Here is a 19,220-nt window from a genome sequence, read left to right as displayed (position 1 = left end):
CTGCATAGATTACAGGGGTCTCAACGCAATCACAATAAAGAACAAATACCCATTACCTTTAATTTCGGAGCTCTTTGACAGACTGAGAGGAGCTCAAGTTTTTCCGAAGTTGGATCTGCGGGGTGCGTATAACTTGGTACGAATTCGAAAGGGTGACGAATGGAAGACCGCTTTTAACACCCGAGACGGTCACTATGAATACCTCGTCATGCCTTTTGGGTTATGTAATGCACCCGCAGTATTTCAGGACTTCGTAAACGATGTGTTCAGGGATTTACTGTTATCCTCAGTAGTGGTGTATCTGGACGACATCCTGATTTTTTCTCCTGATCTGGAGACTCATCGTCAGGATGTCGTTCGTGTCCTTTCCCGTTTAAGGGAGCACTCATTGTTTGCTAAACTCGAGAAATGTGTATTCGAGCAGTCCTCATTGCCTTTTTTGGGTTACATTATCTCACAAGAGGGTCTGGCTATGGATCCTGCGAAGCTCTCTGCTGTCCTGCAATGGTCCGAACCTCATTCCTTGAAGGCGGTGCAACGCTTCTTAGGATTCATAAATTATTACAGGCAGTTCATACCCCATTTTTCTACTTTGGTGGCCCCTTTGGTGGCCTTGACTAAGAAAGGTGCTAATCCCAAAGCCTGGTCTACTGAGACATCTCAGGCTTTTGAGGCAGTAAAAAGACACTTTTCAACCGCTCCCGTTCTTCAAAGACCCGATGAGAATAAGCCCTTCCTCTTAGAGGTTGATGCCTCTTCAGTGGGTGCTGGTGCAGTCTTGTATCAAAAGAACGGTGCAGGTAGAAAAAGGCCGTGTTTCTTCTTTGCTAAAAACTTTTCACCGGCAGAGAGAAACTATACCATTGGGGATAGGGAACTGCTCGCCTTGAGATTAGCCTTGGAGGAGTGGCGTCACTTGCTGGAAGGAGCGAAACATCCTTTCCAGGTCTATACAGACCATAAGAATCTGACGTACTTACAAACCGCTCAGCGTCTGAATCCTCGCCAAGCCCGCTGGTCCTTGTTTTTCTCCCGCTTTCACTTCTCCATCAACTATCTGTCTGGGAGTAAGAATAACAAGGCAGACGCCCTGTCTCGCTCTATGCTTTCTACCCAGGAAGAGATTGACGAACCTCGTCTTATCCTTCCCTCCAGAGTTTTTCATACGCTCTCCCCTGTGACGTTAGACCAAATCCCACCGGGCAAGACCTTTGTTCCGCCTGATCGACAGAATGATATACTGTCATGGGCCCACACCTCAAAGGTGGGTGGGCATTTTGGTATTAGGCGGACACGAGAGTTACTGGAGAGGTGGTATTGGTGGCCACACTTAGCCAGCCACGTCAAGAGATATGTCGGTTCCTGCTACTCGTGTGCTCGCAACCATCCATTACGGCAGAGACCGGCTGGGCTCTTGCATCCTTTACCAGTGCCAGATAGGCCATGGGAGGTGGTAGGCATGGACTTTGTGGGTGATCTTCCATGTTCACAGGGACATAGATTTGTGTGGGTCATTACGGACCATTTCTCCCAGGTGGTTCATCTCGTACCGTTATCGAGAATCCCATCTTCCAGGGTACTAGCCAAACTATTCCTCAAGCATGTCTTTAGGCTTCACGGGATGCCAGATCGTATCATTTGTGATAGAGGCCCGCAATTTACTTCCCGTTTCTGGCGAGATCTTTGTAGCCTTCTGCAAATTGAGTTGAATCTCTCTTCGGCATACCATCCGGAGACTAATGGTTTGGTTGAACGTACCAATCAATCTATGATTATATACCTTCGACACTTTGTTGCTGAGAACCACGATAACTGGTCCTCCCTCCTACCCTGGGCAGAATTTGCCCTTAACAATTCGCTGGCTGAGGCCACTGGTCAGACACCGTTCGTACTCAATAATGGGCAACACCCTAGGGTACCGGTACCGTTTCCCGCTGCTACACCTCCTCCTCTTGTGGCCGACTGGGCAACTAATGCCAGAGAGGTTTGGGATCGGACTCAAGAGTTGATCCAAGCAGCTAAGGACCGTATGAAGACGGTGTCCGATCGGTTTCGTCGCCCGGCTCCTGTCTTTTCTCCAGGGGACTTTGTGTGGCTCTCTGCAAAACACGTGAGACTTAGAGTGAGCTCTGTCAAATTTGCTCCTCGCTTCCTGGGTCCTTATGAGGTTCTTCGACAGGTAAATCCTGTAGTCTATGAATTGAAGTTACCTGCCCATCTTAGGATTCATGACAAATTCCATGTCTCACTGCTAAAGCCGGCTATTTTACCTCACGCTCGTGAAGTGCACTCTCCTGCCTCTGATTCCTCTCGCTCTAGCTATGAGGTACGAGCCATAGTTGGTTCTAAGATGGTTAGAGGGCGCAGGTTCTTCTTGATAGATTGGGAGGGCTATGGCCCGGAACATCGCTCTTGGGAGCCTGAGGAGGCTGTCCATGCTCCCGACTTAGTTGCCGATTACCTGCGTCGCCGGGAAGGGGGCCCTTGAGGGGGAGGTACTGTTACGGTTGCTGCGAGCACTGGAGACTATGTCCAGATTTCTTGCTACTGCACATGTGCGAGAGCTGGAGACTAAGTCCAGATTTCTTGCTACTGCACATGTGCGAGCGCTGGAGACTAAGTCTAGATTTCTTGCTACTGCACATGTGCGAGCGCTGGAGACTAAGTCTAGATTTCTTGCTACTGCACATGTGCGAGCGCCAGAGACTAAAGGGTACTTTACACACTGCGACATCGCTAGCGATCTCATTAGCGATGTGAAATTCTAGATAGCAAGTGCGATCTTTTGAGATCGCACATGCGTAAAATTACCTATGTGCGATCTCGAAAGATCGCACTTGCGATCCAGAATTTCACATCGCTAATGAGATCGCTAGCGATGTCGCAGTGTGTAAAGTACCCTTAAGTCCAATCTTGGAGCCATTGCACATGTGCGGGTGACATCATCGCTGACACGAGGTCACATGTCTCTGACACCTTCTATGCCGATTGGTCGCTGGTCATGTGCTTGTGACGTCTTGCTCGGTGATAGGCCAGCATGACGTCACTCCTGTCGTTCTGGCAGCGGATTGGCTCTGGTGTCCTCCATCTTGGATGAGGCACAGAGTCTATATAAGACCCTGACACACGCCGCATGGTGCTCAGTCCTCTTGGTTCATGCATATGAGTAGACGCTCTGTGCGCGTTCCTCTAGGCATTCCTCTGTCTATGCTAGGTGAGCGCTACCGGCAGGGTAGCGTTCTTATACCTTACAGCTTCGGCTGCTGTCCGTATCCTTACCTCTTAGGGGAGCGGACATAGGCAGGTGCCTGAGGCACATGGTCTGGCTGGGCCTTGTGATTCTACTCGTAGGTGGACGTTGCCGCTAGGGTAACGTTCCTTATACTGCGTCTGGCAGTTGTTCGTATCCTCGCACACTAGGGGAGCGAACAGAGGTAGGAGCTTTGTGCGGCTTACGCTGCTGTTCGTCTCTTTTGCACCACTAGAAGAGCGGACCTAGGCAGGTGCCATATCTAGTGGTTCGTGTCCTCGCACACTAGTGGAGCGAACGCAGGTAGGAGCTTTGTGCGGCTTACGCTGCTGTTCGTCTCTTTTGCACCACTAGAAGAGCGGACCTAGGTAGGTGCCATTTCGCACACATTGCCTTTGTCTCTGTGATTATTAACAGAGATCATTCCACACACCCTCCAAGTAAGGGAGGAATTGCTTTACTTACTTATTATATCCTTCTGTGAGTTAACAGAGGTATTGCACTCTGCCATAGTCTGCAGCAAAGTCTTTGCACGGTGGACCCTGACTGTCTGATACTCCTTTCAGTTATTATCAGACAGCCCCCCGTAACAATCAGCCTTTCTCCCCCCAGGCTCCCCAAGCATCAGCCTCTCTCCCCCCAGCCTCCCCCAGCATCAGCCTCTCTCCCCCCAGGATCAGCCTCTCTCCCCCCAGCATCAGCCTCTCTCCCCCCAGCATCAGCCTCTCTCCCCCCAGCATCAGCCTCTCTCTCCCCCAGCCTCCCCCAGCATCAGCCTTTCTCCCCCCAGCATCAGCCTCTCTCTCCCCCAGGCCCCCCCAGCATCAGCCTCTCTCTCCCCCAGGCCTCCCCAGCATCAGCCTCTCTCTCCCCCAGGCCCCCCCAGCATCAGCCTCTCTCTCCCGCAGCCTCCCCCAGCATCAGCCTCTCTCCCCCCAGCCTCCCCCAGCATCAGCCTCTCTCCCCACAGCATCAGCCTCTCTGCCCCCAGCATCAGCCTCTCTGCCCCCAGCATCAGCCTCTCTGACCCCAGCATCAGCCTCTCTGACCCCAGCATCAGCCTCTCTGACCCCAGCTGCCCCCAGCACCAGCCTCTCTGCCTCCCAGCACCAGCCTCTCTGCCCCCAGGACCAGCCTCTCTGCCCTCAGCATCAGCCTCTCTCCTCCCAGCATCAGCCTCTCTCCTCCCAGCATCAGCCTCTCTCCTACCAGCATCAGCCTCTCTCCTCCCAGCATAAACCTCTCTCCTCCCAGCATCAGCCTCTCTGCCCCCAGCATCAGCCTCTCCTCCCAGCCTTCTCCCAGCATGAGCCTCCCCCATCCCCAGCCTCTCTCCTCCCAGCCTCCCCCAGCATGAGCCTCCCCCAGCATCAGCCTCTCTCCTCCCAGCCTCCCCCAGCATCAGCCTCCCTGCCCCCAGCCTCCCCCAGCATCAGCCTCCCTCCTCCCAGCCTCCCCCAGCATCAGCCTCCCTCCTCCCAGCCAGCCCCAGCATCAGCCTCCCTGCTCCAAGCCTCCCACAGCATCAGCCTCCCTCCTCCCAGCCTCACCCAGCATCAGCTTCCCTCCTCCCAGCCTCCCCCAGCATCAGCCTCCCTCCTCCCAGCCTCCTCCCAGCATCAGCCTCTCTCCTCCCAGCCTCTCCCAGCATGAGCCTCACCCAGCATCAGCCTCCCAGCCTCCCTCAGCATGAGCCTCCCCCAGCATCAGCTTCTCTCCTCCCAGCCTCCCCCAGCATCAGCCTCCCTCCTCCCAGCCTCCCCCAGCATCAGCCTCCCTCCTTTCAGCCTCCCTCAGCATCAGCCTCCCTGCTCCCAGCCTCCCTCCTCCCAGCCTCCCCCAGCATCAGCCTCCCTCTTCTCAGCCTCCCCCAGCATCAGCCTCCCTCCTCCCAGTCTCCCTCAGCATCAGCCTCCCTCGGCATCAGCCTCTCTCCTCCAAGCTTCCCCCTCCCCCTCCCAGCCTCCCCCAGCATCAGCCTTCCTCCTCCCAGCCTCCTTCAGCATCAGCCTCCCTCCTCCAAGCCTCACCCTCCCTCTCCAGCCTCCCCCAGCATCAGCCTCTCTCCTCCCATCCTCCCCCAGCATCAGCCTCTCTCTCTCCCCCCAGCCTCAGCCTATCTCTCCCCCAGCCTCCGCCTCTCTCTCCCCCCAGCCTCCGCCTTTTTCTCCCCCCAGCCTCCCCCCCCAGCCTCAGCCTCTCTCTCTCCCCAGCCTCCCCCCCAGCCTCAGCCTCTCTCTCCCCCCAGCCTCCGCTTCTCTCTCCTCCCAGCCTCAGCCTCTCTCTCCCCCTCAGCTTCCCCCCAGCCTCAGCCTCTCTCTCCCCCCAGCCTCTCTCTCTTCCCAGCCTCAGCCTCTCTCTCTTCCCAGCCTCCCCTCAGCCTCAGCCTCTCTCTCTTCCCAGCCTCCTCCCAGCCTCAGCCTCTCTCTCTTCCCAGCCTCCCCCCAGCCTCAGCCTCTCTCTCTTCCCAGCCTCCCCCCAGCCGCAGCCTCTTTCTCTTCCCAGCCTCGCCTCTCTCTCTTCCCAGCCTCCCCCCAGCCTCAGCCTCTCTCTCTTCCCAGTCTCACCCCAGCCTCAGCCTCTCTCTCTTCCCAGCCTCCCCCCAGCCTCAGCCTCTCTTTTCCCAGCCTCCCCCCAGCCTCAGCCTCTCTCTCTTCCCAGCCTCCCCCCAGCCTCAGCCTCTCTCTCTTCCTAGCCTCCCCCCAGCCTCAGCTTCTCTCTCTTCCCAGCCTCCCCCCAGCCTCAGCTTCTCTCTCTTCCCAGCCTCCGCCTCTCTCTTCCCAGCCTCCCTCCAGCCTCAGCCTCTCTCTCTTCCCAGCCTCCCCCCAGCCTCAGCCTCTTTCTCTTCCCAGCCTCCCCCCCAGCCTCAGCCTCTCTCTCTTCCCAGCCTCCCCCCCAGCCTCAGCCTCTCTCTTCCCAGCCTCCCCCCAGCCTCAGCCTCTCTCTCTTCCCAGCCTCCCCCCAGCCTCAGCCTCTCTGTCTCTTCCCAGCCTCCCCCCAGGCTCAGCCTCTCTCTCTTCCCAGCCTCCCCCCAGCTTCAGCCTCTCTCTCTTCCTAGCCTCCCCCCAGCCTCAGCCTCTCTCTCTTCTCAGCCTCCCCCCAGCCTCACTCTCTTCCCAGCCTCGCCCCAGCCTCAGCCTCTCTCTCTTCCCAGCCTCCCCCCAGCCTCAGCCTCTCTCTCTTCCCAGCCTCCCCCCAGCCTCCCCCTTTTTCCAGCCTCCCCCCAGCCTCAGCCTCTCTCCCCCCAGCCTCCCCTTGCATGATTATAGTGGACAAAAAGAGGCATCGCAACGATCATCAACTAACCTGTAAGGTGCCCATACATTCTAGGCTCTGCCTTAGTGCATACCTGCTCTGGTGATTATCCTCTTCTGGCTGGCTCCTGCTTTAGTCGCGTCCTCCTCCGCGGCGTGTGTCGTCTGCAGCATTGGACGCTGCAGCACGGGGCAGTGAGCTGATTGGCGCGCCCGCGCTCCTGTGACCCCGAAAGTGCAGGCACTGGAACTTCCGGGGTCAATCAGCTCACTATGCCTGGCGCCTGCCGTGTGTTTAAATAAAGAGAAGTGCGCCTCTCCTCCCTCTCAACCCCCCCCTCGAGAACACAGCGGATTCACTAACCTGTGTAACGGAGGGAGGGGCGGGGATGTAAAAAAAAAATACTTTTTTTTTGCTGCCAGAAAGTGCCGCTCCCCGCAACGTGCCGCCCCAGGCACGGGACCACAGGTGCCTAGTGGCAAATACGGCCCTGTGGTTGGTGCTGTCTAAAAAGTTTATAATCAACAGATTAAGAAACGGAGTGACTTCTTGGATGGAAGGCTTATGTGTGTTATTAAAAAGAAGAGTGGCTATATTGGAGACTGATATCTCTTTTGAAATATATTTTTGTACATTTTTAATCACTTGGTAATTGTTCTCCCATTTACAGATGAAAAAAAGCAACTGAGATGTTAAATTTGTCATTTAGTTCCATATTAATTCTGCCCATTAACAGTTGTCCAATAATTCTGCACACATACAAAAAACTAACCTCACTTTTACTTTCTTAAATATTAAGATTTCAGTTTTACTATCTTTTTGGATTGACTCGCAGCCCTGTAATTGTCCACTAATCAAACAGCATCAAAAATACAAACTGCTTAATAATTTTGCACACAGTATATATTGTGTTAGATGTCAAAAATGGGATGTAGCATAATTTACTCCACTTGTACTTTTCAAATCATGAATTATAAGAAACTGTGGAAATATTATCCTAAAATATTTCAAAACATAATTACAATCTATCAAAACCCAGCAACTTTTCCTTCTTATCTAGCAAGAAATAAAAACATTCTTCAGGTTAAGAGAAGAAATTTAACATTAGCCACTTCTACAACATAAAATATTTCAAAAATTATTTCAAAGCTCAATTCAACATCTGTGAATTCACATTTAATGCCAAAATCAAGTGAGATGTAATTTGTCAAAGTGGAGAAAATATAAATCTGTCTTAGCTACATGTGCCGAGTGCAGAAGTCAGGTAATGTAAAGAATTACAGTTTGACACAGCAGAACGCAGTACTAATACTGAGGATATGATTCACTCTGGAGCACACTATCTAAAAAAATACTTTGATTAGAAAATAGATCAAGAAAATGGCATCTAATAAAGAATCCGTAAAAGTATCAGAACAGACACATTTGAAAATAGGGGATAATTGTTAACTAATTATATAATACTAAAAATAATTATTTCCCCCTTTAACAGTATAAAATCTAAAATACTTCAATACTAGTTTAAATATCATCAACTCAAACATGGTGTGGTGAGATTAAAAAAAATGTATATTTATATAAGGAAATAAGTTAAACAGACATGAGTAGAGGTTAATTTTGAAGAATCGTAAGGGGAATATTTGCGGTGTTAGGATTGTCCATTAAATGACGGCTGATTGAATGCAGTGATTATGTGACATAACAATGACTGCACTAATAATGCAGGAGCACTGTCAGTATTGGAGGTAAGTTCTACATATTTTTTTTTCTCCAGTAATTAATCATGGATTGTCTAGAAGTAGACAACCGATATAATGCAAAATGGCATATTCTTCAGATGCTTGCCACATTCCCGCTTCAGATCTATTCTTTCTTGCAATCAGGGAAAGATTAAAGGGTACTTTACATGCTGTGATCTCGCTAGTGAGATCGCAAGCGATCGTACCTGCCCCCGTTGGTTGTGCGTCACGGGCAAATCGCTGCCCGTGCCGCACAACCTCGCTTACACCCGTCACATGCACTTACCTGCCCTGCAACATCACTCTGGCCGGCGATCTGCCTCCTTTCTAAGGGGGCGGTTCGTGCAGCGTCATAGAGACACCACGCGGCAGGCATCAAATAGAAACGGAGGGGCGGAGATGAGCGGGAGGTAACATCCCGACCACCTCCTTCCTTCCGCATTGCCGGTGGAGGCAAGTAAGGAGATGTTCGTCGCTCCTGCGGTGTCACACACAGCGATTTGCGGTGCCGCAGGAACAAGGAACAACATCGCTAATAAGCAGAGAATGATTTTTAGTTTCAGGATGACCTCTCCGCGGCAAACGATTTTGACCGCTTTTACGATCGTTTAAGGTCGCTCGTACTTGTCACACACTGTGATATCGTTAATGACGCCGGATGTGCGTCACAAACACCGTGACCCCGACGATAATTCATTAATGATATTGCAGCGTGTAAAACCCCCTTAAGAGTAGCCAGAGCTTCGAGCAGGGTAGAGAGTGTGCCGCCCTCCTCCAGCAGCCATTGTATCACGTGACATGATTCCCTTTGACCCGTGGAAACCTGATTGCCAGGCGAAACGGCCGTCGTCCCCTGCTAGGAGCTTGCATTCTGGTCTCCTGCCTTTTAACCTGCACATGATCGAATAAAACTGACATCCAGCACAGCGGACGAGTGCAGTTCCCTTCTTATACTTTGTACCATATGGACTTTCTATTAACGAGCACCCCGCTCAGGATGTTTTCCACTACTCTGGGCTAAAGACTCCAACCGCACATGCGATACCGCAGGTAACACATAGTAATGCAGGACCATCTCTTATATGTTTATTGTTTAATAGCTTGTTTAGGCAGACAGACCCCAGTAAACTACTGTTAGAAAATCCAGCACACCATTGTTGTAGACCCTTTCTATCTGGATAAAGGCTCTGCCACAGCCCATAATGACAACTAATGAAGAAAAAGAAAGTACGGCTCAATGAACAGATTCTTCTTTATTCTGACAAAACTGATACACAGGACATCAGATGACATATGAAATAGCTGTATGAAATTGGCGTAAACTACTGCCAAACGGTTATGCTTTACTGATTACTGGTCAATTAGTGCCAATGGTCAGTTTGTGTAAACATACGCCTACAGTATACAGTATCTATATAGTATCCAAAATTGGACTGGTTACCGGAGGAATCTCCAGTAATGCCACTCCTGGCTGTGGTTACCTGCATTGAACTCTGGAGCTCTCCCCTGAGATCTGAAGTGCAACCTGGACTGAACTCAGGGTTTGCAGGACTGAACTGTGAGTGCCGACTGATTCCACGGTGATTGCCGTGAGAGGTAACTGCAGCCAGGACGGACTGCTTTTACTGACGGTTCCTCCGGTAGCCAGTCTGACACTATATATATTTATTCATTTATATAGCGCTATTAATTCCACAGCGCTTTACATACATTGGCAACACTGTCCCCATTAGGGCTCACAATCTAAATTCCCTATCAGTCTGTTTTTTGGAGTGTGGGAGGAAACCGGAGTACCCGGAGGAAACCCACACAAACACGGGGAGAACATACAAACTCCTTGCAGATGTTGCCCTTCATGTTACTAGAACCCAGGACCCCAGCGCTTCAAGGCTGGAGTGCTAACCACTGAGCCAATAGTATCCCTATACAGAATAAATAATTGGTAACTCACCGCTAATGTCTTGTCTGACTACCGACTTTTTCTTCATCTCGTCCAAACTTTATGTCAATGTCCTTATTCCTGAAGTCGGGTACTGCAGAGTTTGGCCACATATTACAGTACTCTGAAAATAAAAAAGGTGACATAAATGTACACATTTGTTTCTTGAATAGGAAATCTCCCACACTACACCATTGTAGACAGACAAACATTACACCATCAATATATCATTAGATATTATGCAACCCACCATTCCAAATGTAAATTGATAATCCACCACTGTGCTCCACATTAATTATAATTAGCCACATTTCCCCTCTCAATAAATATATAAATTAATTAGCCACTGTACTCTTTCCCCAATCCATTACCAGTTACTTTCCTACATCCTCAAACCCCCATCACGTTTCATCTTCTGCTCACCCGATTCATTATATTTTCATGCCTCCCCTCCAATTCATGCCATGTCCTCTCTTCCACCCTCACTCTCAATTCTGTTGGAAGATGGATCTGGAGCAAGCCTAGATAGGTCCACTAGGGTCTTCTTTTCTCTTTTCTTGATTATATCAAGCCATTAGGTTGCTGGTCTTCCTCTTCACCCTGCTCTGTCTATTCTTCCAACCATGACATCCTTCTCCAGTAATTGCCCCCTTCGTATGATGTGTCCAAAGTAGGAGAGTTGTAGCTAGGTGATCCTTACCTATGGGATGGGATTGGCACTCTTGATCTATAGGTAGGGCATACTAACAAATGTATGCCTTATGCTTTTTATTTGCATCTATTTTTATGTTATAAACTTCACTTACTGCATTTTTTAATTATCGTCTCTTTAGGTCAGTATTTAGCATATGCATGTACATTTATTTATTTATTATCTTTTGCCTTTTATGATGGTCTCTTTTTTCCTTTAATTCACAGGATAGTTCCTTTAATTCATGAGAATTATATTGTGTTTTCTTTGCGCCATTCACTTATTAATATATATTCATGTTTGTTATCTGTATATCATGGAGTCCTATATGCATTATCAGTATACCCAATCTATTGCGCATGCCGGGCTTCTTTGGGTGGGGTATAAGCCAGTCAGCAATGACTTCATAATTGATCACTTTGCGCATGCATGATTTACTTCAGTCTATCACATCAATTATTTTTGTCATCTTATTCGCAAGTGCCTTTTTGTACTATGGGTACCAACTGCTTTGCCCCATACTTTACAATTAATCACTCTGTGCATGTGTCAGACACCATCTTGCTATGCATTTTTCGCTTGTCACCTGCACAATTGCATATATAGACTACGGCATTAACCGTGTTGCAGATATCGTAATAATAATGAATTATTTTTATTCATACATATACAAGGTGTCCATAAAATAACCGAAAGTGTTTGGAGCTGTATGCAGACTGACCCAGTGGACAGAATTGGCTGAAAATTGGTATGTATGCTATTCAAGGCATGGGGAAACATAAGGCATCTTTTATAATTTTTATACCAAAACTCCCCACCAGATGAAAAATGTAGCGCTATACAGTGAGCGTGCCTTGCAACTCAGCCTGCAAGATGCTTGCCTCTATGCTGGACCGTGCGCTGTTAGTGCAGTTGTTTTATAAAAATGGCAGGAATGCTACAGCTGCACTGAAAGCCTTACATCATTTGAAAGTGTGTCGCCCAGGGAAGGCGATACGCGGTCCTGGGCGGTTGCAAAGGGGAATGTAACTCTGGTGGTCATTGCCCGGTCCTGTGCCCTGGGGACGCTTAATAAAAGGGGAGTATTTACAGGGGATAATAGAGTTAGTGTTTGTGATGCCACCTGCGGGTTGCGGTTAAGAAGGGAGAATCGCCGCTGATCAACGTAGGTACTCCAAGGGATGGTGGTAATGGCAGCTATGGTGGAAGGCCCTCTGCATGTAGGGCTGTACCTGGGAGATGTATGGTGTATAATGATGGAGACCACACCTTGTTAACTTTAACAGTCTCTACTCACATGGACCCTCGGCCTGCTGGTTCCGGTCCCAGGAGTATCAGTGCCAATGTAGAGACCCAAGTTGCTCTGTATCACAGGTGCTGCAAAAGACCTTCACAGACGTAGCGGTCCAATGGCTGTCAATTCACTCAGACAAGATGATGACACGTTTTGAGGCAACAGGGTTACTAAATGTTCAGCTAGGGCGTGGGTGAAGTCTGGTAAGCAGAGAGTTTGTGGAGGACATTGCCACTGCCATTGTTAAACAGGGCACGAACAACTCTGCCAGGAACAGCAGCGCATGCAGTGTTTCCAGGCAATTGGGGCTCTCGTACAGCACAGTGTGGAAAGTTCTATGAAAGATCTTGCAGGCATACCCGTACAAATTAACCTTCATCAACAACTTCTTCCTCGTGACAATCATACCTGCATGACATTTGCATGCATGTTTCTGGCGAGAGTGAAAGTGGATGGCAATTGGCCATGGAATGTTCTGTAGTGCGACAAAGTGCATTTTTGCATGAACAGAATGGTGAACACACAACACTGTTGCTTATGGGCTACTGAAAATCCACATGCAGTCAAGGGGGTTCCGCTGCATTCGCCAAAGGTAACCGTTTGGTGTGGCTTCACCTTATCATTCATTCTTGGACCGTTCTTTTACAAAGAAATGAGGCCAACTGGGGTTGCTACCTGTTCCGTGACAGCAGTGAAATACCAGACAATGATGGAAACAGTGTTCATTCCGCAACTCCATCAGTGGTAATGTCTTCAGATGACCACCTTCATGCATGATGGAGCACTTCCTCACATCGCAAATCATGTGAAGAACGTTCTGCGTGCACATTTTCTCGATAACAGGATGTCGAACCACTCCTTCCCTAATGCATGGCCACTGCATTCGTCCAATCTCAATCCTTGTGAATTTTGGTTGTGGGGACACTTGAAAGAGCGTGTTTATCGGGGAAATGGTGACACCCTGGCTGACCTCAAAGATCGCATCATTTTTGAAGTGTGCAGCATCCCACCAGACATGTTACATGCAAGTGTCGAGCATGTTTGGCATATAATGAACATGATCACCATGTATGATGGCTGCTATATTGAACAGTTATGCTAGTCTGTGGAACAATTGTGGCATCTCCAATTATCGGCACATGGTTTTTGGGCCACTCGCTCACTGTACAGTGCCACTTTTTCACCCGGTAGGGAGTTTTGGTATAATTTTATTTTAAAATGCTTTCAATTTACGCATGCCTTAAATAGCATACATACCAATTTTCAACCAATTCTGTCCACTGGGTCAGTCTGCACATGGCTCCAAACAGGTTATTTTATGGCCACCTTATAATTGATTGCCTTTCTTGAACTGAACATATTTCCCTGAGGAAGCTGATGCTTCAGCATTGTCCCCACCTTAAGCCTCTCTTTATTTTGATATTTGAATCTCATTTTATGGATCTTACTTAAAGGGGTTGTCCAATACTATCATATGTAAGGTCTAGGTCTAACATCCGACATCTCCACCAATCAGCTGTTTTCTGTGCTGGTGACAGCAGCAGGCAGACAGAAATGCTCAGTTTTAGAGCTGCCCCATCAACTGATAGTGGCCATGGCTGAGTAATGCACATCCGCCCCCCCCCCCCCCCACTCATATCAATAGGAGGCAGATGTGTAGTGCCCGGCTGCTATCAGAATATGGATCAGCTCCAAAGCGATTTCCAACCACCTGCTATCACCACTGTCACCAAGAATAGCTGATCAACATGGGTACCATGTGTCAGACTCCGGCTGATCAGACATTGATGAACTTTCCCAAGGACAGGACTTTGATGTAAAAGTAGTAGAAAACCTCTTTAGGTATACCACACAAGGTTAGTTGGTTATATAAATATTTATCTAATTTTGTGATATTTCTCCTATTTTCATGTACAATGTACAGTACAGAACAAAAGTTTGGACACACCTTCTCATCTCTAGAACAACTGTTAAGAGGAGACGTGAAACCTATAAGAACTGTAAGTGAATGAGCCAAAAGAACTAAAATATATATATTTTATTGAGATGCGAAACATGTGTAGGGGTACTTCCTTACCCTCAGGTTGTTCTTTATTGTGGTTTGTGTCCTTTCCATGTTTGGCTTCCTATGGCTCCTGGCTATGTGTGGCTGGATCACCACCTTGTTGACTTAATGGGTAGTTGCCTCTGATCTTTTTCCTGGTTCCCCTCCTGCATTTTCTGCACTTTATTGTGGCTTTGGTTAAGGCTTTATAACATTAGCTCCGGTTGGGGCAACTTTATTTATTACTGCCTGTATCTCCTTTTTCCATTGCCATTGCTGGATCCTTTGTATCCTGCAACAGGGGTTTACCTTGCTTCATCCTTATCTATGTCTCCCTCTTTTATGACATTCAAGAACCATCTGTATTTTGCTTTATAAACAATATGTTGTAATAACAATATGTAACAATATGTTGTTCTGTATATGATGGTATCTTTCTAATTTTTCCCTTGGCCCCTTGAGTCATAGGCCCTTTTGACACATACCTTATTGTGCATTATGCTAGTTATAGCTCATTTATTACTTTTTGATCACCTGAGGATTGCTGTTTGTGACCTCATGTCTGTTGTCTTTATTTATATATGTTTTTAAAGAAATGTCTCAATAAAAAAAAATATTTTTAGTTCTTTTGGCTCATTCACTTATAGTTCTTATAGGTTTCATGACTAACTGAGTAGAGCCACTCATTTTTGACTTTCACTGGTCTCTAATTGTTTTTTTATGTTAAGAGGAGACTGTGCAGCAGGCCTTCATGGTAAAATATCTGCTAGGAAACCACTGGTAAAGACAGGCAACAAGCAGAAGAGATTTGTTTGGGCTAAAGAACACAAGGAATGGACATTAAACCTGTGGAAATCTATGCTTTGGTCTGATGAGTCCAAATTTGAGATCTTTGGATCCAACCACCGTGTCTTTCTAGAAAAGGTGAACGGATGGACTCTACATGGTTGGTTCCCACCGTGAAGCATGGAGGAGGAGGTGTGATGGTGTGGGGGTGCTTTGCTGGTGAAACTGTTGGGAATTTATTCAAAATTGAAGGCATATTATACCAGCATGCCTACCACAGCATCTTGCAGCGGCGTGCTATTCCATCCAGTTTGTGTTTAGTTGGACCATCATTTATTTTTCAACAGGACAATGACCCCAAACACACCTCCAGGCTGTGTAAGGGTTATTTGACTAAGAAGGAGAGTGGTGGGGTGCTACACCAGATGACCTGGTCTCCACAGTCACTAGACCTGAACCCAATCGAGATGGTTTGGGGTGAGCTGGACCGCAGACTGAAGGCAAAAGGGCAAACAAGTGCTAAACATCTCTGGGAACTCCTTCAAGTCTGTTGGAAAACCATTTCCGATGACTACCTCTTGAAGCTCATCAAGAGAATGCCAAGAGTGTGCAAAGTAGTAATGAAAGCAAAAGGTGGTTACTTTGAAGAAGATAGAATATAATACATATTTTCAGTTGTTTCACACTTTTTTAAGTATTTCATTCCACATGTTTTAATTCATGGTTTTGATGCCTTCAATGTGAATCTACAATTTTCAGAGTCCTAAAAATAAAGAAAACTCTTTGAATGAGAATGTGTGTCCAAACTTTTGGTCTGTACTGTATATATTTACATACTGTATATTTATTTATCTTTTTGTTGGCCATATGGTGTTTTTGCTACTAAAGGGGCTACAATTGTTGTATTCTCATTGTTTGTGGCATTTCTATTTCTTAAAATTAGGGATGAGTGATTTCAGGTTCAGGATATTAGTACCAAATACCTAGTACTAGTCCAGTAATCATCACTAGAGACGAGCGAACCTGAAGTTCGGGTTAGGTGTTCAGTACGAATTCAGACTTCTCCAAGAAAACAAAATTCGGGTTTGGAATTTGGGTGCTTTACGAATGCAAAGCATTGGCACAAGCATTGCTGTGCTAGGATATGTGTCACGCTCCCCGGGTCCCCTGCGCTGCTCCCCGGCTCACCTGTCACGCTCCCCGGCTCCCCCGCCTCGCTCCCCGGTTCTTCGGTCCGGTCTCCGCCGCTCCCCGCTCTCCAGCCTCCATTGCCTGCGCTTCCCAGGCGTCCTGGTCCCCGCTCCCGGCGCCCGTCGGCTTCTCAGCCCCAGCCCGGCTCTGCTGCTTCCTCCTCTCAGCTTCCTGCTCTGGCTTCTGGCACCCGGGCCGCGCGCATGCGCATTAGGGCGCGCGCGCGGTAACTGACCCTTTCTTAAAGGGCCAGCGTCCATTGACAGGAAATGAAGCACACAGGTACAGGGTATAAAGGGGTTTAATGTCCAAGTGGGCGGGGCCTGATCTTCGTGTTTCTCAAGCTAGGAGTCAGGTCTCCTTGTGTTCCTGTGAGATACTCACCTCTCTCTCTTCTAGAGCCGTTCCTGTTCCGCCATCCGGTCCTGCCGAATCCCGAACCCCGAACGCTGTCTATCTGCCATCCTGACAGTCCGTACCATCTCGGATCCCTGCGGTGACCCGTCATCTCGCTCTAAAGGTTCCGGACTCCGCCTGGCATCATCTCAGCTTCCGAACCTGAGCTTCGTCACCCGGACTACCATCAGTGACTCCGTGGTCCCAGGGACTTCTCCATTATACTTTTGTGCACGGACTGTTCTGCTACCTATAGTGCTCCAGCTACCGGACCCCTTACCATCATCAAGGAGTTCGGTCCAGTGGATCCACCTCCTGGGTCTGCCCGTCCACCTGGCCCTAACAGTAAGATCAGGCCATGGATCCCGCTGAAGCACTAGCAGCCGTACAGGAGGAACTCACACGCCAGCGTGAGACTTAGACCCGCATGCTGCAATTCATGTCTTCTGTGGACGCCCGCCTGAACACGCTACAAGCGTCAGTTACGACTTCAGCATCCCGGGCTTCCACTAGACAATCCACGGCTCCAGCTCCCGTGGCGGCTTCTTCGGATGCTTCCAGACTTCGTTTGGCCTCACCACCCTGGTACGCCGGAGACCCCAAGACCTGCAGGGGATTCATAAACCAATGCTCCCTCCATTTCACGCAGCTGCCGCATTTGTTTGCCTCCGACCAAGCCAAGGTCGCCTTCATCATGTCCCATCTAGAGGGTGAGGCACTGGCGTGGATGAACCCCTTGTGGGAAAAGGAGGATCCTGTGACCACGAACATCCAGGATTTCCTGCAGGCATTCCGTGGCACCTTTGACGAGCCCGGACGCGCCTCCGCGTCTGCTTCATCTCTTCTCTGGTTACGTCAGGGGACTCTGACGGAGGGTCAATACGCAATCCGGTTTCGCACCTTGGCGTCGGAACTCGGGTGGAACAACGAGGCCCTAACCGCCGCCTTCTGGGAAGGACTTTCGGGTCGAATTAAAGATGAGCTGGCTGGTTGTGACGTACCGTCCACCCTGGATGCCCTGATTACCCTAGCGACTCGAGTGGACATTCGCTTTCAGGAGCGGTCCAAAGAGGTGTCCCGTGAGAGACGTCCGGTACGGCATTCCTCTCCTTCGCAGAAGCCCGCCGTACTTCAGTCAACGTCATCTGGTGTCTCCGTCCACGAGCCCATGCAGATCGACCGTGTGCGGCAGTCTGAACAACGTCGAGCAGAGCGGCTCGCCAAGGGCCTCTGCTTCTACTGCGGAGAGGGCACACACCTGCTACGCTCCTGTCCAGAGAGGCCGGGAAACTCCAAAGCCTAGGGTTGGTAGGAGAGGCCACCCTAGGTGCTGGGACTCTCTCAGACCCGGTTACGTGGACTGTGCAAGTGACAACGGGAGAGACGCGGTTCACGGCTGAGGCGTACCTCGATTCCGGGGCAGCAGGCAATTTCATCCAGCAGGCCACGGTGGACAAGTACCAGGTGCCTGTTACTCCACTCGACAAACCCCTAGTGATTGCCTCTGTGGATGGGAGACCCCTCTCTGACACCATCTTCTGGATCACCAGGCCGGTCGAACTGCGTATCGGTGCCCTGCACACCGAGAACATCGCTCTCTACGTCCTCCCACACATGTCTCATCAGATCCTGCTGGGACTCCCCTGGTTACGGACACACGAACCATCAGTCAGCTGGAGCACTGGTGAAATCACCCGGACTCCGCCTGACATCATCTCAGCTTCCGAACCTGAGCTTCGTCACCCGGACTACCATCAGTGACTCCGTGGTCCCAGGGACTTCTCCATTATACTTTTGTGCACGGACTGTTCTGCTACCTATAGTGCTCCAGCTACCGGACCCCTTACCATCATCAAGGAGTTCGGTCCAGTGGATCCACCTCCTGGGTCTGCCCGTCCATCTGGCCCTAACAATATGCATGGTGTTCTTCTCAGTGCAAGTCGCTTGCAGTTTTTGATTGGCTCACACTGGGAGCAACAACAGAGTGATCAGATGAAGTGTGCACCAAAAAAAAAGTAAAAAATCCTGCCTACCTCCCCCTGGAAGTGTTCTGTTCATGACTGGCTGTATGTGAACGGAGACCCAAACTGCCAATTAGTGACTTCCATTGGGATTAAGGTCAAGTCCATGTCTAAAATCGAAATTTAAAAGAATTCAGCTGGACTAGCAAAACCCAAACGTCCAAGGGTCTGCTCATCTCTATTTCTCTATTCACAAATAATGAACCATATATTGACCCATATGAGATTCTGGAGGTAGTCAAGCTGATTGCCTTAGATTAAAACATCCTCAGTCTTTTGGATTTCAAATGTTTTCCACAGATCCCTGTAAAAGGAATTTGTCCATGCACTGTTGGCATACATGTATTTGCCCCCTCCCAGTTCCATTAATTAAGGTTTATAATGCAAGGTTTAGAGGATCGTGGATTCATAGAAGATCCCGAGTTTCCTCCAGTATCTAGTTTACTGGAGGGGATACATATCTGAGGAGAGATCTTGGGTTCCAGTTCTATCTATTAAGGATGATTGTTTGATCACAGCATTCCATTGGAGGTTTACTGGGAAACCTGGTAGTCTGGTAGTCCCAAATTAGAAGAGGGAGTGCTAGCATAATTCCTTAGTTTTGTATTCAAGGC

Source organism: Anomaloglossus baeobatrachus, chromosome 2, assembly GCF_048569485.1.
Source record: "Anomaloglossus baeobatrachus isolate aAnoBae1 chromosome 2, aAnoBae1.hap1, whole genome shotgun sequence".
Classification (NCBI taxonomy): domain Eukaryota; kingdom Metazoa; phylum Chordata; class Amphibia; order Anura; family Aromobatidae; genus Anomaloglossus; species Anomaloglossus baeobatrachus.
The sequence above is the reverse complement of the archived record's forward strand: the minus strand, read 5'-3'. Positions refer to the sequence as shown.